Consider the following 26,103-nt stretch of genomic DNA (forward strand, 5'->3'; position numbering starts at 1 on the left):
TTATGGAGATAACACAACAACCTGCCTTAGGATTTATAATACTGCATGCCATAAAACATGCTTTATTAGGTCCATGTTTTTTGCAATTTTAAAGAGATGACTTTCTGTTAAGTATAAGCACATATGTATAATTAAGAAACCATATTTTCCACAACTAAAATGTGCATTATTTTTTTCAAATGTCTTTCATTGCTATTTATTTTTACTTTTGTTTCTGAACATCTGGAACTTGCTCATTTTCTATGTACGCTTAATTCATGTCTGTCATGTACAATATTAAATTTTTATTGTACATTAACTTCTGGAAAGAACAAATGAAGATTGTTTTTATTTGCTTGATAAAGTATTTGAAAGTGCATTTTTTGTATGAGGTGGTTTATTCTCACAAATTGTACCTGTCGAAATTTTAAAATGTCTTGTAATAAAAATATGCTATGGAAAGAAAAAACTACTGAGAAGATATTCATTCAGTAAACACTGAGTATCATAGGACAGACACCGTGTTGACGTTATGAATACAAGCATTGAATGAGCTGAGCAAAGGTGCCTATTCCCATAGAGCTTACATTATAGCAGTCTCTTTGGAGAGACAAACCAGTAGATGCCAGGTAGCAACTAATTCTATGATGAAAATAGTAAACTGACATGCTGGGAGGGACTCGTGGCTACTTAATGTTGAGTAATCAGGTAGAAAGATCTCTCTGATAAGGCAACATTTAAACTGAGACCTGGCTCACAAGAAGGACCCTGCCAGGTGAGGATTTGGGATGTATTAGGTTAGCCTAGGCTCAGCGAACAATGAGGCCCCAGATTTTCAATGGTTTATTACAACAAAAAAGTTTGTATCTTGCCTATGTTACTGTCTAAGGTGTTTGGCAGGTAATTCCCCTCCAAGTAGTGAGTCAGTTACATTTTATAACTCTGACAGTCCCTTTACTTAAAGTTTCAACAAGATTTAAAAAAATGTATAAACACTGATGAGTCTAGTTGTAAGTGAACTGAATATTGTTTCTCTTCTATATATTCCTATATCCTGAAATATTTGATTCATAAAATAAACAGAAACTTACTCCATTTTGCCATCTTGTTCTAGATCACCAAATCATGGTTAAACACTGTGTTTTACAGAACATAGAAATGATCTTTAGTATAAAAAAAGTGTTGAAAATATTAAATGTATCACAACATTTACTTTGAAGCCCATTTTTAGCTACTTGGTCAAAATAGCATAGGTATGATAATTGCTTAATATTTCTTTTTGTGAAATTTCCTGTGTAGCCTTTTGTAGGATTAATGTGAGTTGAGGAAGACAATCTTTCTCAAACAATATGGTAGGAGAAGAAACATGGAGGAAGAGTATCCACTGGTTGAGAAGCTCAGACCAGAAGTGGATCATTCCATATTCCATTGTAGAGAACGCCATCATACAGAAGTGCCTACTGCAAGGGGAGTATCGTGTAGTGCTGGACCTAGCTACAATCATATCATGTAAAAACAGAGATCTGGGTGAACCCCTAGAGGCTTCTGCCACACCACAAAAGAGCATTCCCAGCAAAGGCCCTCAGGTCTGAATAAACTAGCTATGTTTGAGAAACAGAAGGCTGATATGGGCTGGCACATGTCAGCAGAGAGATTAAGGTGGTGACTCAGAGGGAGGCTGGGTCAGATCACCTGTAGTTTTAAGTTAGAGAAAAAATGTATGGCTTTTATTCCAGATGCAATGACAGGAAGACATTGGAGGTTTTTAAACTAGGAGATTGAACAATATCCTGGTTTCTACCAATCCATTTTGCTGGTAATGAGGACTGAATGGACACTGGACACTTCAAAATAACATCAGCTAGATCAAGGCTACCTTGCTTTAGTCTAGCCAGTTCTAGGGTTGCATATTGCTTGCACTTCTTATAGGTGCTGGAGTTAAGGAATGGGCACCTGGGCCATTGCCGTTATGTACAACCAGCCTCTCCAATCTCCCCTCTTCAGACTGGGGATCAAATGGCTTTAGAGCCTGACAGCCGAGGAAATCTGTACTCCCTCTTCTGGAGATGCAAATACATTTGCCTTGAGTTTGGGGGGTGGGAGGAAGAGCTGGGGAGGAGACTGGTCCCTAAATCATGCCCTACTTTTTCTTACAATTATCCTATGACCTTTAGGAGTACAGCAGGATATAGCTGCCAGCATTTTTTTCCCTAGCTCTTTTGCCCTTTGAGGCGGCACACGGTGTTTGGAAAGAAAAGGAGACTCAGTGTTCTTCTCTAGGGTCTTGATTTCCTTCCCAACATTTACCCTCATCTGATGAAGTTTAGCCATGTGAGACTTAAATGAGGACAATATTAAAAACAAAAAAAACAAAACCCTTTTTCCTTTGTGGCTGCTTCAGAAACTAAGGCAAAGTGACTTGCCAGAGGCCTCAGCGTGAATCAGTTGAGGCTTTTGACTCAGAGTCTCGTGCACATGCCACATGATCAGCCGCGATCTTGTGCAATAAATGAATGGGCTTCAATTCTGAGTTTTAATGATTCCCAACAACAGGATTAATAGGCATCCTGGTTTTTCTGTTTGTTTTGTTTTTTCAGGTTTGCCTCGTTCTTGTCAGGATGGATTCCATGTGTGAACTCTAGGCACAGTGTGATTATCTGCTCATGAACACACACACACACACACACACACACACACACACACACACACACACACACACTCACTCTTGGTCCTGTCCTCTTCCCTGCAAGAAGCCTTGTAAGGACTAAAGTACACCCCTCCTCTCCCACTCACTCCCGTACCTACTGTACCTCAGGAACCAGGCAGGCAGCTACACCTCATGTTTTCCTGAACGTTTCATCCTCCCAGGGGCGAAGATGAAAACATCAGGGTAGGTCCTCCAATGCCCGACATACAGCGGCTCTCGCGCCCGTACCCGGGGACCGACGAGATGGTGAGGGGAGACTAGTAGGCACACAAGGCCAACACGACGTAAATTCATGGAGTAAATTCCTTTCAGCCGGCTGAGTACAGGGATGTCAGTCACCGTCTCCTCAGGAGGGGGGCAGTGAACGGAGCACATTTTTCTCGACCCTAATGGCGCCGTGCACGTTCTCGTCAGCGGCCTTAACCGCCGTGACGCCTCAGCTCTGCGGGAAGAAACTGAAGTAACTTCCGATAACCTCAATCACTGCCCAACGGGCAGAGGCTTTCAGAGGCAGATAAAATTGTAAGCAGGCTGGACCAAAGATGTCGACGGCGCGCGCCGGCCGTGCCCCATCTATATACATGTTTCTAGCCTACATCTAGAAATGATTAGGAAGGAGATTCAGGATCATAGTGTTGTAGTCTGTCTTATCCTAAACAGGAAACACTGATTGATATCAGCAGATTCTGTGTGGGTCACACCTGAGGATAAGAAGTCGTGGACCAAACTGCAGAAATAGATCTAATGGTTTCTTGGTGAAATTTCTGTACGGAATTAGCACATAAGTGAAGGGCAAAGATATCATTTCTCTTAGGGATAAATAAAAGAATATATGATGCAATTCATCAAGGTATGGGGAAACCCAGCCTATAAACAGTGGCATCCAAGAAGGCTGTTACAATTGTCGTATTCTGGGCTGTGGAATTCGACCTGCTTTTTAAAATATGATTTGCCACTCCTAGCTATATTTTTTTACCCTTGCTTTATGTAGAGAATGTACTTTATAGAAAAAAGTATGTACTTTAAAGTTGATCTGTTTTGTCACAGAACCAGACTTTTACACATATTGTATACTGGGTAACTTTTCTTTAATCATCGTCCTTATGAAAACAAGCAATATAAAAAAAACAAAAAACAAAAACTAGCTTTTCACATTGAAATTTGGTGGTTGAATCCATCATGCCCATTGTTAAGGTCTCATTCTTGGGCCAAATGGCCCATAGTTTGAGAAGCTCCATCTATCTTTCTCAACCTATTGTCCCATGAAAGCTTCATCCTAATTGATAAACATTTACAAGTATAGAATGGATGTTTGTGAATACAATAAGCAAGTAAAATCATTCTAGTGATGAGGGGGTGTATTAGTTTGCTAATGTTGCTGGAAAGCAATATACGAGAAATGGAATGGCTTTAAAAAGGGAATTTATTCAGTTACAAGTTTATAGTTTTAAGGCCATGAAAATGTCCAAATTAAATTATTCAGAGAAAGATACCTTGGCACAAGGAAGGCTGATATGGGAAAGCATGTGGCTGGTATCTGCTGGTCCCTTGCTTCTGGTCTCTGTTGCTTTCAGCCTCTGATTTCTGTGGGGGTTCCTCACTTGGCATCCGTGGGCCTTCACTTAGCTCTTCTGGAACACAACATTGAGTTTTGGCTTGAGTAGTATCTCATGGGAAGGCACATGGCGATATCTGCTGGGCTTGCATCTCCTAATGTCTGGGTCTTGTGTCGGCTCTGTCAGTTCTGAACTGTTCTCCAATCATCTGTATTAATTCAGCTCTGAGCTTACTCCAAAATGCTTCCTTTTTTAAAGGACTCCAGTAAACTAATCAAGACCCACCCCGATGGAGTCACATCACCATCTAATCAAAAAGCCCACACCCACAATTGGGCACGCCACATCTTTGTGGGGATAATCTAATCAAAAGCTTGAGTCAGGATTGAAAGAAACAGCTGCCCCCAAAAGATTGGATCAGGATTAAAATGACATTTCTGGGGTACATAACAGTTTCAAACCAGCACAGGGGGGCATCAAGGGAAGAAGATTCAGCTGCCTTAAAATTTTGATTTGTACTATTCTCTGGGACTTAATACACACAGATTCTATAAAATAGAGGTTACTCTTTGCTGTTTTTTTTTTTTTTCTTAAATCTGAGACTGATTGATCTTAGAAAACAGTTTACCTCTCCACATGGGATAAGCAGAGGAATTGTAATATGTTAGAATTGAGTTTGAATCAGGGCTCTTCAACTTATTAATGGTATGACTTGATACTAGGCATGTACTTAACTATCTGAATACCAGTTTTCTCATTAATGAAAGAGAAGTAATACTATGTACATCAAAGGTCTCTTGTGAGAAATAATGTATGAGAAAATTATTAGCATAGTTCTAGTACTTACTTCAATAAATTTAGTTTTATTGCTCTTCCAATTAGTCACCTCTATCACTTTTTAATTGGGAATGATATCTTAGGTTTAAATGTTGGCTCTTCAAGCAAAGACATAAAAGTGAGGATATTAACTATTTGTTCACTATATAATAATTTTTTTTTCAGACCAGAGAGACCATCTTCTTTCAGTGGCTACCCAGAGTAGATTAAAACTGACCACTAGCTGGCCAAATATGGTAAAATGTCAATTAAATAGAAAGCTTGGCAGTGGTTCTCACACTTTAGTGTGTAATAGAATTAACTGCTATGTTCACAAAATATAAAAGCCTGGTCTCCAACTCCCTAGGGATTCTTGTTGGACACATCTGCTAGAGATCCCAAAATGTGTGTTTTTCATAAATATCTCAGGAGATTCCACAAAGCTTACTTTAAGAGAATGGGGAGATAGTAAATTGAATTTTGTGGGCAAAAGGCATAATCAGAAAGTCCTTTTTATTATCTCTTGTTGAAAAACATTTTGATATTATTGAACTTGCTTTTTAGCAATAGCGAACAAAATCTAATCATTATTTAAAGCTTGGGATTAAAAACTTTTCACTCTTCACCATAATGATTTAATTTAAAAAGTGAGAGACAGCATGCACCTCTCTTTAAGATAGGCTGTATTAATTTTGGTAATTACCCTAAATTTTTGTTTCTGTATGTGCAGTACATGGCATTAGATAAATATTGAATAGGTAAATGTCAACCTGAATCTAGACCTTAGAAGGGAGTAATATATATTTTCAAGGAGGCTACGATCTAATTGCAGAGAATAGAGCCAATACTTCAGTGCTTGAGTATGAAATTCCATCCCAGAAGTTTCCATACTGCTTTGTAACTGCCTATGCACTAGTTTCCCCATGGATCCCTTGAGAGCAAGGACTTTTTAAGAAATATTGTATCTCTATTGCCTGCCACCAACCATGGAACAGGCTAACTTTGAATAAATATGTAATGCATAAGTGAATCAATGTGGAAATTAGAGAATATAAAAGGCATTATACTCAGAAACTAAACAAAATGGACAGAAGGAGGTCATAGCAGGAAGAGATCTTTTGATTGGACAAACGCTTATAAACCCTTAGTCATCTAGGATAAATATTGAACATGTTGATATGAGTAAGACAAGCTAGCTTTCTTCAAAGTCTTCATAGTTTATTTGAGGAAATAATAATTGGGATAAAAAATTATAATAGTAACTGCTCTTCTGCTCATTTTTGGTTGTTAAATTCAATAGGCTGACCTATATGATATCCAGAAATGCTTTGGGCCAAGCCGTTCTTTAAAAAATGCAGTTTCAAAAGCTTTATGAATGTATCATCAAATTTATTTCTAATTATGTGCAGTCTGAATAAATAAAAACCATAGGTGGAAAAAAAAAGCAACAACTAGGAAAAAAAAACAATATTAAAAAGTTTTAAGTACCTGCCTCCTAAAAAAAAAAAAGAAGAACGAAATGCCTTCCTTCCTCCATTCTCTTACAAAAATTAAAACTCCAGGTCCATCTCTGCAAGTACAATATATTTTTGTAAGAATAGTCAAGCTCCCCAGCCCTTCAGAGTCTTTAGCGTGTGGAATATTACCTTTTCCAATCTGAAAGAAAGTCTTTGACTAGGAATGGTCAAGAAGAGTGTTCCTGCTACACTCTAGACCAGATTGAGAAAGTTCCATCAGAGTGACAGACCCACACATCCACAAAGTCAGGGGTGTTCCTCATTGTCTGTGGGGACTAAGAATTGATAATTGCTTCGTAGGAAAGAAAAACAACAAAGGAGCAAGTGATATGTGGAGAAGAATGATATATTTAATTTAAATATAATAAATATAATATTATATATTATATTATTTAAATATATAATTTAAATATAATAAATATAATATAATATGATAAAATTTAATTTAATGTGATATATTTAATGAGTAGAAAAAAATGCCAGTGAAACACTTGCAAGCAATTAAAAAGCAAGCTCTTGGTGTAGAGCAAGACCTAATACAACAAAAAGAAATTAAGAGGATATTGCATATTCTCTCATATTGCTTGCTCTGAAAAAAAAAAAAACTCATATTTTGTTTCCCCAAACATTGTCAGTCAAATTTATAGGAGTTAAATGTGAATTCAAAATGCCTTCGCAGGGAAAGTTCTGGAAATGAACACTGGTGAGGGTAACACAACCTTGTGCTGAACCCCACTGAATGGCATGCTCGGGTATTGTTGAGGTAGGGTTTCCACATTTAAGAATAAGGGCAACTAAATAGACAAATAACAATTAAATACAATACAAGGTCCTTAACTTGATCTAATAATGGAGGAGAAAAGCTCCAAAGGACAATAAGATTGAGGGAAAAATTGGAATATAGACCGAAAACTTCATTTCAATGTTAAAGTTCTTGAACCTGATAACTATACTTAATGAGGTTACATAAGTGAATATCTTTGTTCTTACAAAACGTACATGGAAACATTATGTGTTGAAGAATGATGTATCCAACTTACTCTCTGTTTTTTGTTTTTTGTGTTTTTCTGTATGCTGTCTGGAGGGGTTACATTTCATTATTTTCTGTATGGGTATCCCATTATTGCAGCACCATTTGTTGAATTTTTTGTTTGTTTTTGCTTCTTTGATTGTTTTTTGGGAAGTCCATGGACTAGGAAATGAACCCAGGTCTCCCTCATGGCGGGTAAGAATTCTACCACTGAACTACCCTTGTATCCCCTCAACTTACTCTCAAATGTTTAGAAAATTGATAAATAGTATGAGGATAAATTAGTTCATTTTGAAGCAAGTTCTTCAACTTCTCTACCCTACTAGGATGGACTGTTCAATTTGGGTACTTGTTGAAGGAGAATCAAGAGAGGCAAATGAGGAGTGGGAATTCTGCCCTCTGTTCTCCCCCCCTTTTGGGCAAAATTCTGGGGGATATGCTGTAGGGATGCCTGAACGGAGAAAGCATGTGCCTTGGCCTTGGTGTGAAGTCAAGGGGTAGGAAACCTCACAACAAATTCTCTGTGCTAATGTGGGTAGAGTAGAATGAGGTGTGGCTATTCCCATCTAGAACCCTGGAAAAAAGGCAATCTTGCACATTTGTTCCAAAGAGCAGAAGTAAAGAGCAGTTGAATAGAAACAGCAAAGTAGGGAATACAAGGGCAAAGAGAATTTCAGGACTCCATTAAAAATAACAGCTAAAATTTATATAGGATCCTTAGGTCCAAGCACATGTTGAGTGAGAGCTAGCTTCCAATTTTGTCAGAGGGTATAGCCATGGAAAGTCATGAAACTGGAGGCCAAAAGCACAGAATATTTGAGTGAGAGGGGAGCCTGACAACTGAAGTATGCAGTAGGACAATTTTATATCTTAGAAAATGCCAGCATAGAATGGCTTAATGCTTGGTGCCTTAATGTCCTGTTCCTCCAGTTCTTCCTCCCAAATATAACATTACCTGGGAGAAGGAAGGGGATGGGCAACCTGAATTGAAGTGCATATAACTTGAAATGACTGAGACTGTCTTAAAGTGACTGAATTTTTAAATAATTGATTAAAGAAGATTTTTGGCAGGGCAGAGCAGGAGCTTAATTAATAAAGAGGGAGTGAACTGGGGGAGAGATTAATATGAGGGAATATGATCTCCTATAAGACAATATACACAAGAAAATACAGACCAGGCCATGTGAACTTAAGTGTGAGATTGTGGTACAAGTTGCAACTTTTCTTCAACCAAAGGGACCACTGCTTTTTACTCCTTCTGTCTGTTGTGTGACTCAGTGGTTCCCAGACCTGACTGCATCTTAGAATCACGTGGTGTGATGATTAATTTCATGTATCAATTTGGCCACGTTTTGGTGTCCACTTGTTTGGTCAAGCAAGCACTGGCCTGATTGTTACTGTGATGAGATTTTGTGCACTTAAATCATCAGTAATTTGATTGCATCTATGGCTATTACATCCAAGATTAATTGAGGAGATTGCCTTCAACAATTAGAAAATCTCATCCAATCAATTGAAGGTTTTAAAGGAGAAGAGAAAGCCATGAAAGCAAGAATCTGCAAGCAACAAAACCAGGAAAAGAAAGGAGAGACCACCATTGTGCCTTCTTCCATGTGGTAGAAGAGTCAAGGATCACTGGCAGCTGGTTTTTTTGGGAGAAAGCATCACCTTGATGATACCTTGATTTGGGCATTTTCTTAGCTTCAAACTGTAAGCTAATAAATTCCCATTGTTTAAGCCATCCCATTTCATGGTGTTTTAGTCTGCCAAAGCTACAAGAATGCAACACACCAGAGATGGATTGACTTTTAATAAAAGGGGATTTATTTAATTAAAAATGTATAGTTCTTCAGAAGAAAGATAACTAACTTTCACTTGAGGTTCTTTCTTACACCCAAAGTCACAGGGCAATCTCTGCTGGCCTTCTCTCCAGGGTTCTGGGTTCCAACAGCTTTCCCCGGGGTGATTCCTTTCTGCTTCTCCAAAGGCCTGGGCTGAGCTGCAAGTGCTGAGATGAGGTATGCTGAGCTGCTTGGGCTGTGCTATGTTGAGCTCTCCCATTTAAACTTCCAGCCAATTAAATCAAACATCATTCATTGCAGAAGGCACACCTTATAGGTGACTGCAGATATAATCAGCAACAGATGAGCTTCACATGCCATTGGCTTATGTTCTCAGTAACAAAACTAAGCACCTTCACCTTGCCAGATTGACACCTGAACTTAACTGCTCCACATAGTGTCTGCTTTAAGGAGCCTCAGAAATCAAACCACCTGAGAACTTTTAAAAAGCATAACTGCTTCAGTCCTATCCCCAGTCAATCTGATTTAATTCATCTGGTATGTAGCCCAAGTATCACTCTTGTTAAAAAGGTGCCTATGGTGATAACGATGTGCAGCCCTTGGCTCTAACCTAAAGACCTTGGAGTTTCTTCTCCAACTCCTTTAAAATAACAAAAAGCCTGTTACCTCTGAGGCATGTACATACGTGGGAGAGGTTATGATAAGTTTCCGAGGAGAAGGCCTGATTAGAATGTTGTAGAATCTTGGCGGATGCTTTGCTTATTCATTTTTGCAGTGTGATTTTAGGGACTTTCAGAGAAATTCGGTAATGGAGAAACATTGATGATAGTTTTTTTTTAATTTTTAGTAAGTATATATACATACATATATATAATATATATATAATCTCCCCTCCTGACAATAGAACAGGTCTGCCATTTCTGAAGATTGAATCCAGAAAATCACAGTTACCAAATGTCTAGCTTATCCCTGACATTTCTTTTGTAATTCTGATAGTCTGTGCAGATCTACTTCTCACGCTCCCCTCTTGCTTTTTCACTCTTTCCTGTCCTTTCAATCTCCTTCACCTCTTTCTACTGCAGGAAGGGACCATTGTTTTGGGAATCTCTGTAGAGTGTGTTATTGAACCCTGAGGAGCTCAGAGGAACTGGAATAAAACCAGGGGAAATTTGAAAGTGAGTACAATTGCCCTATTGGGACCAATATTTTAGGAGCAAAGAGGGATTTCAGATGTTGTGTTATGACAAATGCATGCAAATACGTATTGAATTCTTTAGTTTTCAGATAAAGTGACTTTCTCTCTAATACTTATTATGTCCCACAAAGAAAGAAAATCCACAGGAGGGAAAACAGCACCATATAAATAATGTTTATTACAACCTATAATAAGGTATCTGTGGACTAGCACAGAAGAAGAATACACAAAAGTTGGTATAGTTCTGTTAGCATGGTAGCACAGTCATTTCTCTATTTTAAAAGTCTTCTTTAATAGTTGTTCTTTTGTTGTTTCAAAATAAAATAAAAAGAGAACTACTCTTTTACCTCAAAGAACTGTCTATTGATAGAAAGGTTATGTCATTGGCTTCACATTTATATTCAACTTAAGAACAAGACTTCAAAGCACAGGACTATATGATTTCCCTTCTCTTTGAATGATGTGCACAGCTCAGCTATGTTTGCTATGCCCTGGCCTTCTCCCCAGGCCTTCTTCTCTGCTGAGCTACAGTCTTTCACCAGGCAGCACCAGAAGCAGGAATAACAAGCAAGGTGTTTCACCTTGGAGAAACAACTTGCCCTGCCGAAGCAACAATAGGATAGAGAGATGTGATGACATCTGCACTTTAATTCTTCTCTCCTTTCAAACCACATGTGTGTCGGCTCTTCTCATCCCCTCCTGGTGGATTTTGAATGAAAATCATTTCCCTGGGTTGTTGGAGCTATTTCAGCCCTCTGATGCTTTCAGCATTCTCTGTGCTGCTGGTGGCATTAGGTATGCCCATTTGTTCATTCATTGGTTTCTTCCTATGAACAAGGAGCTTATGTTTGTGTGTGTGTGTGTGTGTGCATTGTGCACACATGAAGGGAACTTCACTTCATATCATGGTCTCATCATTGGCATTCAAGATTCCACTCTTGTTTTTAATTTTTATTTGTTAATTTTAGCTCTTAACTGTGTAGTTATTTGTCTAGTTATTTACATATGCCATTCTCAGTCCCTATCCCATAAGTATCTTGCATTTGTATGTATTCTTATAAATGTTGTCCTGTTTTCATGTGTATTTCTAAATCACACATAAATGATAAACCACCATCTCTTAGTTTTCTTAAGTCAGCATCATTACTGCGAAATCTCCTATTCTATGTGTGTACATATAGTTTCCTTTTGTTGCTGCACATTTTCTCATGGTGTCCATCCACAACATTTCACACCCTGCATGCTGATTTTGAATACCTACACTGCCTCTACCTCCCTACCAAAGAAACTGCACACAATAAACAATCCCACATATGTCAACTTGTGGTACTTTGTGGCAATAAAGTTGCTGGTCATTGATTATACATATATTTGTTATTAATAAACTTGCTTTTAAAAATGGTAGCACCAATATACACTCCCTTTGAGAGTTCATGAAAATATTCTCTTTTCCCACAATATCTGGCAATATTTATACCAACTTAATGCTTTACCAAGGTGATGGCTTATTGTCTTCTGAATTTTCACTTATCTGAATACAAATGAAGTTGAGAATTTCTTGGCCATTTGAATTTCCTCTTCTCTATATTATCTACCTATTGATAACCTCATTGATTTGCAACATTTCTGTCTATGCTCTGATCAGTTTTAGATATTACACACATCTTTTCTTAATCACACATCTCTAGGTTAACTTCCTCTAAGCTGTCCTTTGTAACTGTTGTCAAATCCATAAAATATTTTCCCTTTTGGTTGTAATCATGACCTTTTACCCTAACCCTTTGAAACAAAGATATTTGCTATATTTTATTCTGTTCATTTTAGAGTTTGAACTTTCACATGAGATCTTCAATTCATCTAGATGCTTCCATTGGTGTGAGGTAGGGATCTGGTTTTATTTTTCTCCTTATAATGAGCCAGTTGTCTTTTGATGCCATTTTTACCTTAAGCCATGTTCCCAGATATACTTAGGTCTATTTCTGAGCTCTCTCATTTCCACTGGACTTTTTGTTTTTTGCATTTTGTGCCACAACCATATGGTTTTACCTACTTTGGCTTTAAAGTTTAACTTGATTCAGAGTTGACACACCCTTCTCTCTGATAATCTTTTCTTAGTTGACTGAGCTTCCATGAACCTTTATTCTTCGATGTAAGTTATAAGTTTGCCAAGTTCATTAAAAAATAGAGCTATATCTTAGTTGAGGGGAACATTGTATTTATAGATTAACTTAGAGTGAATTGGTATTTCATAGTTTTAAGTTGTTCCATACAAGAGAACTATCTCACCATTTATGCAAACCTTCTTATATACTTAAATATGGTAATAAAAGTTGTCCATATAAATTTTATGCTTTTTATTGCAACTTTTATGCTATTGTGAATGATATTTTCTAGTTGATTTAAAATTAGTGTAGAGAAATTTAGTGATTTTCATAAGTTAAACTTGTATCTGGAAACATTGCTAAACTCTCTAATGAATTATAACAGTATAGTGAAGGGCACTGACTTCTCTATGAAAATAATCATACTGTTTGCAAATGTGAATATTTTAACCTCTTCCTGTTCTATTGATATACATCTTATTTCTTATACTTGTCAAAACGCAATTACCAAATTTACAGAAACATATAGAACATTAGCTGGACAGTATGTATTCTTCTTTTGTTTCTGATATGAATGGAAACTCATATAAAGTTGAACTTTAAGTAAGATGTTTGCTGCAGATTTTTTGTTGGATGATCTTTTCAAATTAAAGAATATAATAAATTCTATTCTTATTTGGCTTTCAGCTTTTAATATTTAAATTTAATCAAATGCTATCACTGTATCTCTTGAATTAACGAGATCATTTACATTGATAGATTTTCTGATATTGAATCACTTTTGCATTTCTAGAATAAAACTGGTTTAATAACTGACAATGTAATATATATATATTTTTTTTTTTTTTGGCATAGGCAGTCTCCAGGAATCAAACCCGGGTCTGCAGCAGAGCACGTGAGAATTCTGGCACTGAGCCACCAGTGCACCTCCCTGTAATACTTTTTAAACCAGTTTTGGATTTAATTTGCTATTAGTTGGTACCAATAAGTGACTTCAAAACTTTTGTGTATATTCTTACAAGTGAAATGGGTCTATAATTAATTGTCTTATATTTTCAGTTTATTAGTATGTAGTTGTACACACTATTTTTTATTTTTAAAATTAGTCATTTATATTTGTAAAATAGAAACAATTCATTGTTTGAATTTTCTCTCTTTTAACTTGCAGTCTCTTGATAGTTTTCTTTCTGATGTCATTAATCTCTTCAAGTAAATCAAGTTGGGCTTTGTTGAGTTCATCACTTTTGTTTCCTCCTTATCACTGATTTCTGTCCTTTTCTTCATTTAGTTCCTTCTTTTATTTGGACCATGTTTTGTGTATTTTCAACCATTTTCAATTTTAATACCACACATTTATTTTTACTCATTTTCACTTTCTACACATTTATTTACAACTATTAATTTTCTTCTAAATTCTACTTTGGTTGATTTCCACAATTTTTGGCTTGTAATGTTCTCTCTTTTTTTTAAGCAGATATTTCATTTAGTGATTTGCTTATATTTGCCAAAAGTAATGTTCTCTTAATGTTTCCTTCTAAGTATTCTCTAATTTACTTTGAAGTCAATGATTATTATTACATTTATTTGTTATCTTTTTATTTATTTATTTATTTATTTATATGGGCAGGCACTGGGAATCAAACCTGGGTCCCCAGCATGACAGGTGAGAACTCTGCCAGTGAGCCACCGTGGCCCTGTTATTTATTTTTGAAGGAGAAAAATTATCTAACTTTTTTTGCAACTTTCTTATTTAATGGCATTATGAAGAGATAATATATTAAGTATGATGCTCATTCTTTGGCATTTACTATTTCCTTTTGTGGCCTATAACATGGGTACGCTCTTTTAAATTTTAATAAATGTTAAGTGATTGCTTATTCTAATTCTTCTAACTATGAATATCTTATTATTTGATTGTCTATGTTTTTGCTAATTTTTATCTGTTTTATCTATTATGTTCTGAGGGGAGTGTGTTAAACCAATGCATTTATTTATATTTATTTCTCTCCCTTTTCCTCCACACACTCAAGGTTAGAAGATGGGAGTGTAAGGAGATGACAGTCTACCAGTGCTGTTACCTTTCAAAGAGTTTTCAGAGGCTAATTCTTTGATGTAATGGCAGTAAACAAAAATGAGTAAATTAAAATCAGGGTGCCTGAGGTTCTCTTTTCTGTAGCACAGTTCCTTCCATCTTTTCAAACTTGCAGAAGGGATGCAAACTAGGCCCTGGACATTTGATCATATCTTGATATACTATACTTGAAAAGATAGCAAATAGTCCCAAGGCAACGTGAATTAATAAGCAGAAGTAATTGGACACCTGCTAAGTATAACCACTGTGAAAGAAAAAAATTATGAAAAATCTTTATCAAGTGAGGAAGGATAAATCAACCACGTAGACTAGTAATTTGAAGCAAACATACTAAACATCTTTAAATAACATACTGATACTATGAAACAGAATTTGAAATAATTAAAAAGGTATCAGGTAGAAATATTGGTTATGAAATATAAATAGTTATATTAAAGGACACAATATGGGATAAATAAAATAATGGATGGATTCATCTGAAGAACAAGCCAGCAGGTTGGAAGATATTTTTAGTTGAATAACTCTTCTAGTTGGCAGCAGAAAGAAAAAAAAAAAAAGATGAAAGATATGAAAAAAAGAATTTGAGACATACACGAAGGATAAGAGATGTACCAATATCTAAGTGTAGTATTCCCAGAATTAGAGGGAATACTAAAATAAATGAAAAAGGAAGAACATGCTTTTTGAAAAATGATAATAAAGCTTCTAGAAAATAATGTTATGGACCTATGATAAAGGGGCCTATGGTGGGTTAAACATGGAGAGATAAAGATCTGCACCTACATGCATTATAATGACATTTAGGAAAATTAAAGATGAGAAAATTATAAAAGCTTCAGAGAGAAAGAGTAGATCAAATACAATGGAAAAAGAATTAGTTAGACATCACACTTCTCAGTCATCACTCTATTATGTAAAAAGACAATGGAGGGTGAGCCACGGCAGCTCAGCAGGCAAAGTTCTTGTCTGCAATGCTGGAGACCTGGGTTTGATTCCCGGTGCCTGCCCACGCAAAAAAAAAAAAAAAAAAAAAAAAAATACAATGGAGTAATATTTTCAAAATATTTAAGAAAAATCACTCTGAGCTTAGGATCTTAATATTCAGAAAAACTACTGTTTCAATTTAAGGGATAATTAAAATAAACTCAGGCTTAAAAGGCTCAGAAAGTTTGCCACTAAAAAATAAAAACATTTTAAAACACTTTTGAAAGATGTCATTGAAAAGGAAAATAAGTCTAAGAGAGAAGGACAAGAAATATGTGAAGTAAGGGTGATCAGATAACTCAGCAAAGTCAATGTTTTTATTTTGTGCTTTTAAACAAAGGAGGGGAAACAAGACCCAAACATTCTAAAAAGTTAGAGTTGACATTCTGAATGATTCACGCTGTAGGCTGTGTTGTGGGAACTCTAAGACAAGGATTTGCATGCAGGAGATTTAATGGACAGAACTCTCAGGAGCAACACCGATGAGGAGTGGATCATGCAGAATTGGGCTGAAGAAGAAGCTGAACAGGCTCAACAGGGTCCCCAGGTCCTCCCACTGAGAGCTCAAGGGCTGGAATAGTCCTTCAAATTTGCCCTGAATTGAAGCAAAGGAAGGGAGTGTTTTTGTCTCCAGTATGGACCAATCATAGAGTATGAGCAGCCCACCCTAGTGGGCTTGCGCAAGGCAAGTGCCTAGGGCCAAGGGCAATTCTTTGCTGTGAGCCCCAGCAGGCAAGCTGCAGCCTTTTCAGGAACAAGGAGCTCTGGCTTGAAGGGAGCATCTAGGCACTGTACCAGAGCATGCAGAGCAATTTCGTTCTGGGCAGTGAGAGTACATGCAGTCCTTTTTGTTTTTTTTAATGTGGGAAGATATGGTTATTGATCGTGATAGGTTGAATAAAGACCCACTTACACTATCCATGTCTGAAACTCTGAAATCTGTTACTTAGTGTGGCAAAATGGACTTTGCACATTGATTAAGGATCTTGAGATGGTGAAATTATCCTGGATAATCCAGGTGGGATCTAAATGCAGTCACAATTATACTTTTATGAGGAAAGTATAGGGAGTCTTGACTCCAGAAGAGGAAGAGGGCAATGTGAGGAGAATAGCAGAGGGAGAAGAAGCTGTGTGATGAGAGGCCATGGTCTAAGGAATGAGGACAGAATCTGTAAACCGGAACATGCAAGCAAATGATTCTCCCCTGGAGCTTCTGGAGGGAATGCAGGTTTGCTGATGCCTCAATTTCAGCCCAGTGAAAGCAATTTTAGCCTTCTGTCCTTCAGAATTGTCAGAGAATGAATGTGTGTTCCTTTAAGCCACAAGGTTGTGATATTTTTTTACAGAAGCCACAGAAAATTAATACACTGATAAAGTATATAAATAAGAAACTGTGAACAGAAGTATAAATATATTTTCCTGGTAATTTTTCAGCCATTTTAGATTTAGGTTCCTGATTCATTTAATACCTAGCTTCACTGCCGATCTCAGTGTGTTTGTTCAAGTCTGTGGCTTAATTTTTCATGGACTGCTTGATTTAGTCATTTCCCCCTGATGTAGGGACTTGTGCTAACATGGCCCTCTCCTCCAGTGCACTCAGGTTCTAGCTTCACCTTGATTGATATGATCATTTGACTAATGCCTCACTCCCCACTAAACTATGAACTCTGAGGATCAGGACTCTGTCTCTCTTGCTTCTTGTTTTGTCTCCAGAGTCTACCAAAGAATCTGGAGAATAAGGGGGATGTAACAAATATTTGTTAAAATGAACCAATAATCCAGACACACTCAGGGCGTTGAATTCAGCTCAGCTGGTTAGAGTCTGGTATGCGTTTGTGTGTGTGACTCAGGCAGGAGGTGATTAACAAAGACATCTAAGAAGTGGATGGAAGAAAAGATCCTGAGTTCAGTGTCTGAGTGGGGTGGAGATAACCGCATAAAGGGCCTGAGCCACCAGAGGGCATCGAGTAGGAGCCAGACTGCTTTGTGCTGCTGCTGGCTTCAGATGGCCATCTTGTTTGGAAGTTCATGCAGCGTCTGGGAAAAGGTCAAGGCAGGGTGAGAATTCCTCTTCTTTCTTCAGTTCTCTCTGAGGAATTTTGCATTTTACGTCTTCCACTGTTCACAATTTTATAGCTTCTGGGGAGAGTTATCAAGTTGACCTTATAGTTAGCCAACTCTATAGAGGGAGAGTATTTTGATAAAAATATGTTTAAGCTAAATTTTTAAAAAGTTATCTTTTTGACACTTTCTCATATTTTAAAATCTTGAAACCTCAGAAAGCATGACAGTCTCATATAGTTGTGCCCATCTGGGGAGGGTGGGTTTTTTTCCCCGGACTCCTTAACTTTTTACAACTTCATGTAAGAAGAGAAATATAACATATATCCTGAAAAATACAACCCAAATAAATACAAGAATGATTATGAAAGAATATTTCTTCCTCATTTTTAGATATATGTTTTTTCTTATGGAAATACTGCTTATCTTATTTATGAACTTCCCCACCGGAATGAAGACTTGGTAGATTTCAGTATTACTTAATATAAGTTGTATCAATATTACATATAAATATAACAATGCACTCATCTGTATTAAAAAGACTCAAATAAATGAACTGTTATTGATTATCTGTCATGCCAATGTCATCCTAAGCTTTTTGAAAATGGGCATTGTTCTAGCCTAAAGGCATTTCCAATAATTATAAAAGAAGCTTCTAATTTAAAGAATTTTTCTGGTTACAAATCTCTTTTTCTTATGTGATTTCATTTAGGTTGTTGCAGCAATTTTGACAGAATTTTGGCAGAAGCACGAGTGATTTTGCTAATGACTAGTGGATGGCCTTAGGCAAGCCACTTAAATCTGAATCTCAGTCTCCTCACATGTCAAAGGACGATAGTAATTTACTTTGCATGTTTTTTGTGGTGTGTGGAATTTAAATATATAACCTGCCTAATCTCATGCTTGACAGATAATAGCTAATCAACAAATGGTTGCTTTTATTATCACTCCATTATTTCTATTGAGGAAAATGAGTCTCACATGTATTGGGAGAGCCAGAACAGGAAACAGCTTTTTACCACTGACAATTGGCTTCCTTGGGCACTATTGAGTTTCTTATTATGAGACATATTCAGCTCTAAATTGAAACACTCATTGATAAGGCTAGAATAAAAAGATTAAATTATGTTAATTAATAAATGCTTATTGAGCTTCAACTATGACCTTTATCATCCCTTCCAATCCTGAGATTCTCTAACTTGACTCAAGGCATGTTGCTTGTAAGTGGAAAAGTGTTTTGATTTGCTAATCCTGCCAGAATGCAATATACCAGAAATGGGTTGGCTTTTATAATGTTGATTTATTAGCTTACAAATTTACAGTTCTAAGGCCATGGGAATGTCCAAATTAAGGCATCAACAGGGCAATACCATCTCTGAAGAAAGACCACTGACGGCTGGGACACCTCTGTCACACGGGAAGGCACGTGGCTGGCATCTGCTGTTCCTTAGCTCCTGGGTTTCATTGCTTTCTGACTTCAATGACTTCCTCTCTGAGCTTCTGTGTGTCCTCTTTTAGCTACTCTGAGGTTTTTTGCTGTGAGCTTCTCTTGATCTCATCTCTCTTAAAGGACTCTAGTAAAGGATCAAGACCTACCTTGAATGGGGTGAGTCACATCTCAGTTAAAATAACCCAGCCTAAAGGTCCCACCCACAACAGCTCTGTATCCACAGAAGTGGATTAAAAGAACATGGGGCAGTTCGACAGTGGCTCAGTGGCAGATTTCTCACCTGTTATGCCGGAGACCCAGGTTCGATTCCTGGTGCCTACTCATGTCAAAAAAAAAAAAAAAAAAAAAAAATAGAACACGGCCTTTTTCTGGGGTCCACACAGCTTCGAACCACCACAAAAGGTATGTCCTAGAAGCAAAATCTCTTTAAACCCTTATCTAGTACAACATGCATCATACATATGAAATGGCAGCAAAGATATGAGGTTCTGTTTCTATAGGGAAAGCTAGCTAAAACAGAATACTCAATTAAAAAAACTTCAGTTGTACTATTAAAGAAATAGGTAGCATTTTTGTGTTATATTTTTTCCAAATCCTTTTAGCATTTATCATCTGATATTATTTTGCCTTTTAACAACCTGAGCAATAGGTAAAGTAATTTAAATGCATTTTTTCAAAAAGGAAAGGGATGTATAAAATGATAAATTAACTTCTTAGTGATGGAATTATAAATTTTAAGTAGAATTGGAACAAAAATCTGCATTCCATTTCTCTGGACACTGCTGCTTCTTGTGTATATATACATATATATATAGAAACAATATATAGCTTCATTTTTCCTGTTGATTTATCACACAGCTTCTGAGTATTCTTAATTCAATTCTTAAATGGTCTTAAATGAATGACAATGTCCCTCCTCACAGAGGAATTCAACAGGTAAACCATTTGAAAATTCTGACAGTAATTCAAGCATATGATATGGGAAATTATTATTGATAGTGTTGTACTATATCTTACAACAACGTCATTATTGTGGTGACTCTTGGATTTATTTATGCTTTTGGGGACTTGATATGCTGCCTGTATCTGAATATTCATGCTTTTTGCCAATTCTAGAAACATTTCAGCCATTATTTCTTTGACTGGTTTTTCCCCACAGTCTCACTAATCTCTCTTACTGTCACTCTGATTAGAAGCATGTTGAAACATTTTATATCCTCCAAATCTCTTAATATCTTTTGTTTTGCTTATTTTAAATTCTTTTTTTGACGTATTTTCTATAATTTCTGCAGATCTACCTTTCAGTTCACTGATTTTTTTCTTCAACTTAATATCATGTGTTGTTTAATCCATCTCTTTAGTGTGTAACTTCAATGATTATTCTTGTTGGAATTCGATTGTTACTCTTTAAAATCTACCATACTAGTGTTTTTATCCTATCTTTTAGCCTTTAAATATTTTAGTTAAATTTATATTTTGTTAAATCCAGTATGTATGTCCTTTGTGGTCTCTTTCTGTTCATTATTTCAACTGATTTTCACTCATGATGAATGTTTTGAAAATTGTCATTCTGATTATGGGAGCAGAGTCCTTAGTGCCTTTGAGTCCAGTCAGAATAGAAAACCAATCTTAAAAAACCCATTTTTAAGATTCTGTTTCTTAAAAGCCATTCCTGGTACCAAGCTATATTAGCTAGGGTTCTCTAGAGAAATCAGCAGGAGATACCCATAGATGCAAGATTTATGAAAGTGTCTCACATAACCATGGGAATGTAGAGTCCAAGGTCTGTAGGGCAGGCTGCAAGCTGGCAACTCTGATGAAAGTCCTCAGTGAACTCTCAGGAGAGGCTGGCTGGGCAACTGTAGGAATGTAAGGGTCTAAGGTCTGCAGGGCAGGTCGCAAGCTGGTAACTCCAAAGAAGTTCCTCAATGAACTCTAAAGAAAGCCTAGCTGGACAACTGTTGGAATGGAACAGTCCGAAATCTGTAGGGCAGGCTGTGAAACTGGCAACTCCAATGAAAGGTCTGGATGAACTCCATGGGAGAGGCTTGCTGCCTGAAGCAGGAAGAGTGACTGTCTCTTCTGAATCCTCCTTAAAAGCCTTCTGGTGATTAGATTAAGTATCACTCATTCCAGAAGACACTCCCCTTAGCTGATTACAAATGCAATCAGCTGTCGATCCAGCCAACATAATCATGATTTAAGTCTATGAAATGTCCTGATAGCAAATGACAGGTCAGTGCTTGCCTGACCAGACGACCAGGCTCCACCACCTGGTCAAGTTGACACATGAACCTGACCATGACAGGAAGTGTTCAGATGTTCCCTCCCAGTGGGGTCATATGTGGATGTGCTTAATTCTCCCAGCAATGATGTATGACAAGTGCAAATTGTCATCAACCAGGGAAGTGCACCCAAACCTTGGTGTCCAGGGTTTTTATTGGGGATCAGTTGTATAGGCATGCAACACCCCTCTGGCTGATGTCAGCTACTCAGATTCCACTTCTCCCACCCCCCAAGGCACAAAAAGGTTTTCACCATAAATCACATTCTCAAGCAAACTTATCTGGCCGAACTAATGCAGCATGGCACAAGGCATAATATATATAAAAACATTCTGTTCAGGCAGAATATTTTAAGGGCTCAGAAAATATCTCTCAGGAGCCAGCCAAGGGTCAGTCTTGAACACAGGCCTTTCTTTGGAAGGTACAGAGTTTAAGCAATCTAGAACTGCTGAGTTAGTTCTTTTCTACCCACACACTATTCCCTCAAACTTGTAATTTCATCTTGAATGGAAGCAGAGATCCTGAATGCCCTGTTAACTTGAATTACTTGCATCACAATTTATCAATCTGGAAGTTGTTGATTTTAAGTCTCTTATTGCATCAAACAAATCTGTAGCTGTTTTAATTTGATTTTAAATCTTTATATCACACTTTGGTTTTTCTAGAAAAACTTGTTAACCTTAAATTTTTAAAGCTAGAAGTCATTTTAAAGGTAAGGACCTAATTCCATTACTTCATGAAAAGAAACTGAGTGACAACGTCTTTAAGTAAAATGTATAGTCATATTTCTTGATTATGTGCAACAGACACCTTGGATAACCTAAGATGTAAAGAAATTTGTTGCCAGGAATTCTCTGAGTAATATGCATAGAAACTAGTAACTTGGTGAGCCAGTCTCAGAAACTGTGCAGGAACAAATGGCACTTCATAGCACAGGTTCTGTAGGAATTGTGGAAAACTGTCTGGTCAAGAAGCCATGACAAGGTCATACAGTGGAAGGGGAAGTGGTTGGACATATTCACTTGAGCTCCTGCGGCCGCTTCACTTCTCAATCCCTCCGCATCGACCGCCTCTGCCCACTTACTGACCCTTGTCGGGCGCTTCAGGACCCGTGTTCCAGCCACACACCTCACAGAGCTGGTATTAACTTCCGAAGGGAACCGGTCTCAGCGCAGGACTGGTCAGGCGTGGCGCAAACGCTCGCACGGACAGCGGGGGCGGCGGGAGCCTCTCCCGGGGGAGCAGCGCCTGAGGAAGCGGAAGAGCCCCCTGACGTGACTGGCATGAGCTGCTGCCACCGCCCCTCCGGCTCTCGCCCCGGCGGGCCCGGCACTGCCCCTGCCGCGGAGGCAATGGCGGCAGCTTTTTCGTCTTCGACCGGCGGTCCGCGACCTGCTTTCTCCTGAGCCCGTCTGTTAGGCTCTCTCCGAGTCCCCGCTCCCCTTCCCGCTTCCCTCGCCCTCCCGCTCCCGTCACCCTTCCCCGACCCGTCCGAGCCGGGCGCTTGGGCTGCCCCTGGCCATGGCGTGCGGAGCTACTCTGAAAAGGACTCTAGATTTTGACCCGCTGCTGAGCCCGGCGTCCCCGAAGCGGAGGCGATGTGCGCCATTGTCGGTGCCCACCTCGGCTACCGCCTCCCCCTCTGCCGCGGCCGCGGCCACTGCTGCCTCCTTCTCGGCCGCCGCCACTTCGCCGCAGAAGTATCTCCGAATGGAGCCTTCCCCCTTCGGCGACGTCTCTTCCCGCCTCACCACAGAACAAATTCTGTACAACATAAAACAAGAGTATAAACGCATGCAGAAGAGAAGACATTTAGAAACTAGTTTCCAACAGACAGATCCATGTTGTGCCTCTGAAGCACAGTCACATGCATTTCTCCTCAGTGGACCAGCTTCACCAGGGACTTCATCTACAACATCATCCCCATTAAAAAAAGAACAGCCTTTATTCACTGTACGGCAAGTTGGAATGATCTGTGAACGTTTGTTGAAAGAATGTGAAGAGAAAGTTCGAGAAGAGTATGAAAAAATATTGAATACAAAACTTGCAGAACAATATGATGCATTCGTGAGGTTTACGCATGATCAGATAATGCGACGATATGGTGAACAGCCTGCTAGTTATGTTTCATGAATCACGTTTTCTGCATTTGTGGGCTGCCTGTTCCTTTTGAGTTGTTGCAGGAGGTCCCAATTATGACATGCAGCAATGCCAATACCCCCCTGTGAATACAGGTTATTTCAAGCTTTTGTCAGTGGCAACCACTCTTAGGCAGCATCTGGTTTTGGAAATTTCCCTAATGTCAGTATCACCTGGATGTGGACCTTTGCTACCTGTATTAATACCAGTGGCCTCGTGTGCTATATCGTTACAATTTGGCTTCTTTTATTAATATGTTTGAAAAGGATTAAAGCTGGTATTCTAGAACATGCCCTTCACTGGTTGTGTAAATAAAACTGTAGAATGTCACTTCAGGCTGAAAATTAGTGTGATTTTAATTGTGCACTACAACCAAGCTGTAACCAGTCATTGATAATTTAGAATGTAATCCCAGGACAGTATTAAGCAAATAGCCTACTGTGCTTCCTGTGAAATAGGAGGAGGGCATTTCTGTATTCCAGGACTTCTTGGGGTTTCAGAATGGGTTTATATGATTTTTTTTGGTAGTTTTTATTTATTCTATTAGTCTTTTTAACAAATGTTTATTGCAGCATTTCCCCCCCCCCCCCCCCCCCCCAGTGTATCATTGTTTTACTGCCCTTGTAGTACTGGAATTTAGTTGGAAGAATAAAACATTTACTTCTAACTTGCTTGTTTTTTAATGTACAGATGGGTAGTATGTGAATAAAGCCAGTGTTTTAAATGTCAAAAAAAAAAAAAAAAGAAACCATGACAAAACACCATCTCTGCTAGAGGACACCCCTGCCAGACACCCCTGTTGTAGATACTAGATGTCATTGTCTTAAATTTATTCTTACCTTGAGTAAGAATTAATTAATGAATTTGAATAAGTAAGAATTGGCCATTTATGTTTCAAAAGCCCCAGTTAGAAGTATCTAATTGACTGAGCCTAGCACATCTTTTTATGATTTAACTTTCCAGGAGTGGAACAAGGTATTATCTGACTCCTTTTGCATTAAGGCCTTACCTCCTACCAAGACTGACAAAATGAGAGCTTTTCCTTCAAGTAAAAAGAAAACTTTAGTGATAGGAATCCAGAATAAATAATATATGATTAATATACAATGCCAGCTCTCCTGATTTCACTGCCCATGTGTTCTTTACAAATGGAACAAAGATTTTGTTTGGACAAAGAACAGTGATTTCAAAAGTACATACCACAGAAGCATAGATAGAGAGATATTCTGTGGAATGAAGAAGTATTCGGTGGGCTTACGCATTTTGGAAACACTGCATACTTATATTTGGAGACCTGCACTGCACATTTACATATGACAAATTCTTAGACTTTGTTTCCCACATGTATTTAATCATAAAACATTTTCATTTATGTAACACTTATTATCTCCCCTAAAATAATCTCTGAGAAGCATATTTCTGATTTAATAAGGGGGAATACAGAGGATACATCCTTGTGGCAGAGCTGGCCCAACCAGAGGTGCATATAAAGGTCTGTTTCTGCAGGGAACGTGTGTTTTTTTGGCAGGCAGAGAGTGACGATGGGTCTAATGTTCCTTGGAGATTGGTTTGGCAACACAGTACTGCTTATTGGTTCAGACTAATTATACTACTCCTTTCTCCTGGATCATAAACATGCACAAATACTTTACAAAAACTTTGCATTTTGGCTATTGGCTGGGTTTAGACTATTCTTTTCCCAATAAACTTGGCCATATTAATAATTTACAAACACGATTGTACATTAGGATCATCTAAGATATCTTCTTAAAGTATAGATTCCGCAGTTACACTACTGAAATTAACCCTTACTAGACCTCAGACAGGACATAGACGTATGGGTGTATGTATGTACAGTCTATTAAAATCCCTGTAGAGCTTGTGGCCTCTCGATGGACCAACCAGAGTCACTGGGTATTCCCTCTGACTTCCTTTCTTTTCTATCAGGTTTCAGGCCACATTCCTCTGCTCACATAAAACTAATTTTACTAATTTTTTTCCCAGTAAAATTTTATGAACCATGGCAATCAAATGCTTTAGTAAGCTCCCAATAAACAATTCATGATGCATTTTCTTCATTGTTTTGGAAATAGTAGTTGCAGAGCCATAAAGTTTGTTGAACATAATTTGTTTGGAGTAATTTTGCGTAATTTATATCTAGTGATTCCACCATCTTTTCAGGGTTTGTTGATATATAAATAATTTATTTTAATTATAATGTGAATAAACAACTCAAACTACCTTTAGATTTACTGAGTAGTGAATTTTTGGCTACTGTTTTACTTGGAACAAGGCTTTAGTTATTTCCATTATTCTTCTATTTTGCCTTAATTAAATAAGCCCAAACATTTTAGAATGAACTGAGCTAATTCCCACGTCTCTGCACTG

The 26,103-nt window shown here is 37.8% G+C and overlaps 1 pseudogene; it reads left to right on the forward strand.

The window, feature by feature from the left end:
- The first annotated feature begins 22,991 nt into the window (after positions 1–22,991).
- On the forward strand, positions 22,992–24,059 carry LOC143676257 (akirin-2 pseudogene; annotated as a pseudogene).
- The last annotated feature ends 2,044 nt before the right edge of the window (positions 24,060–26,103 follow it).

Source organism: Tamandua tetradactyla, chromosome 3 (genome assembly GCF_023851605.1).
Source record: "Tamandua tetradactyla isolate mTamTet1 chromosome 3, mTamTet1.pri, whole genome shotgun sequence".
Lineage (NCBI taxonomy): Eukaryota > Metazoa > Chordata > Mammalia > Pilosa > Myrmecophagidae > Tamandua > Tamandua tetradactyla.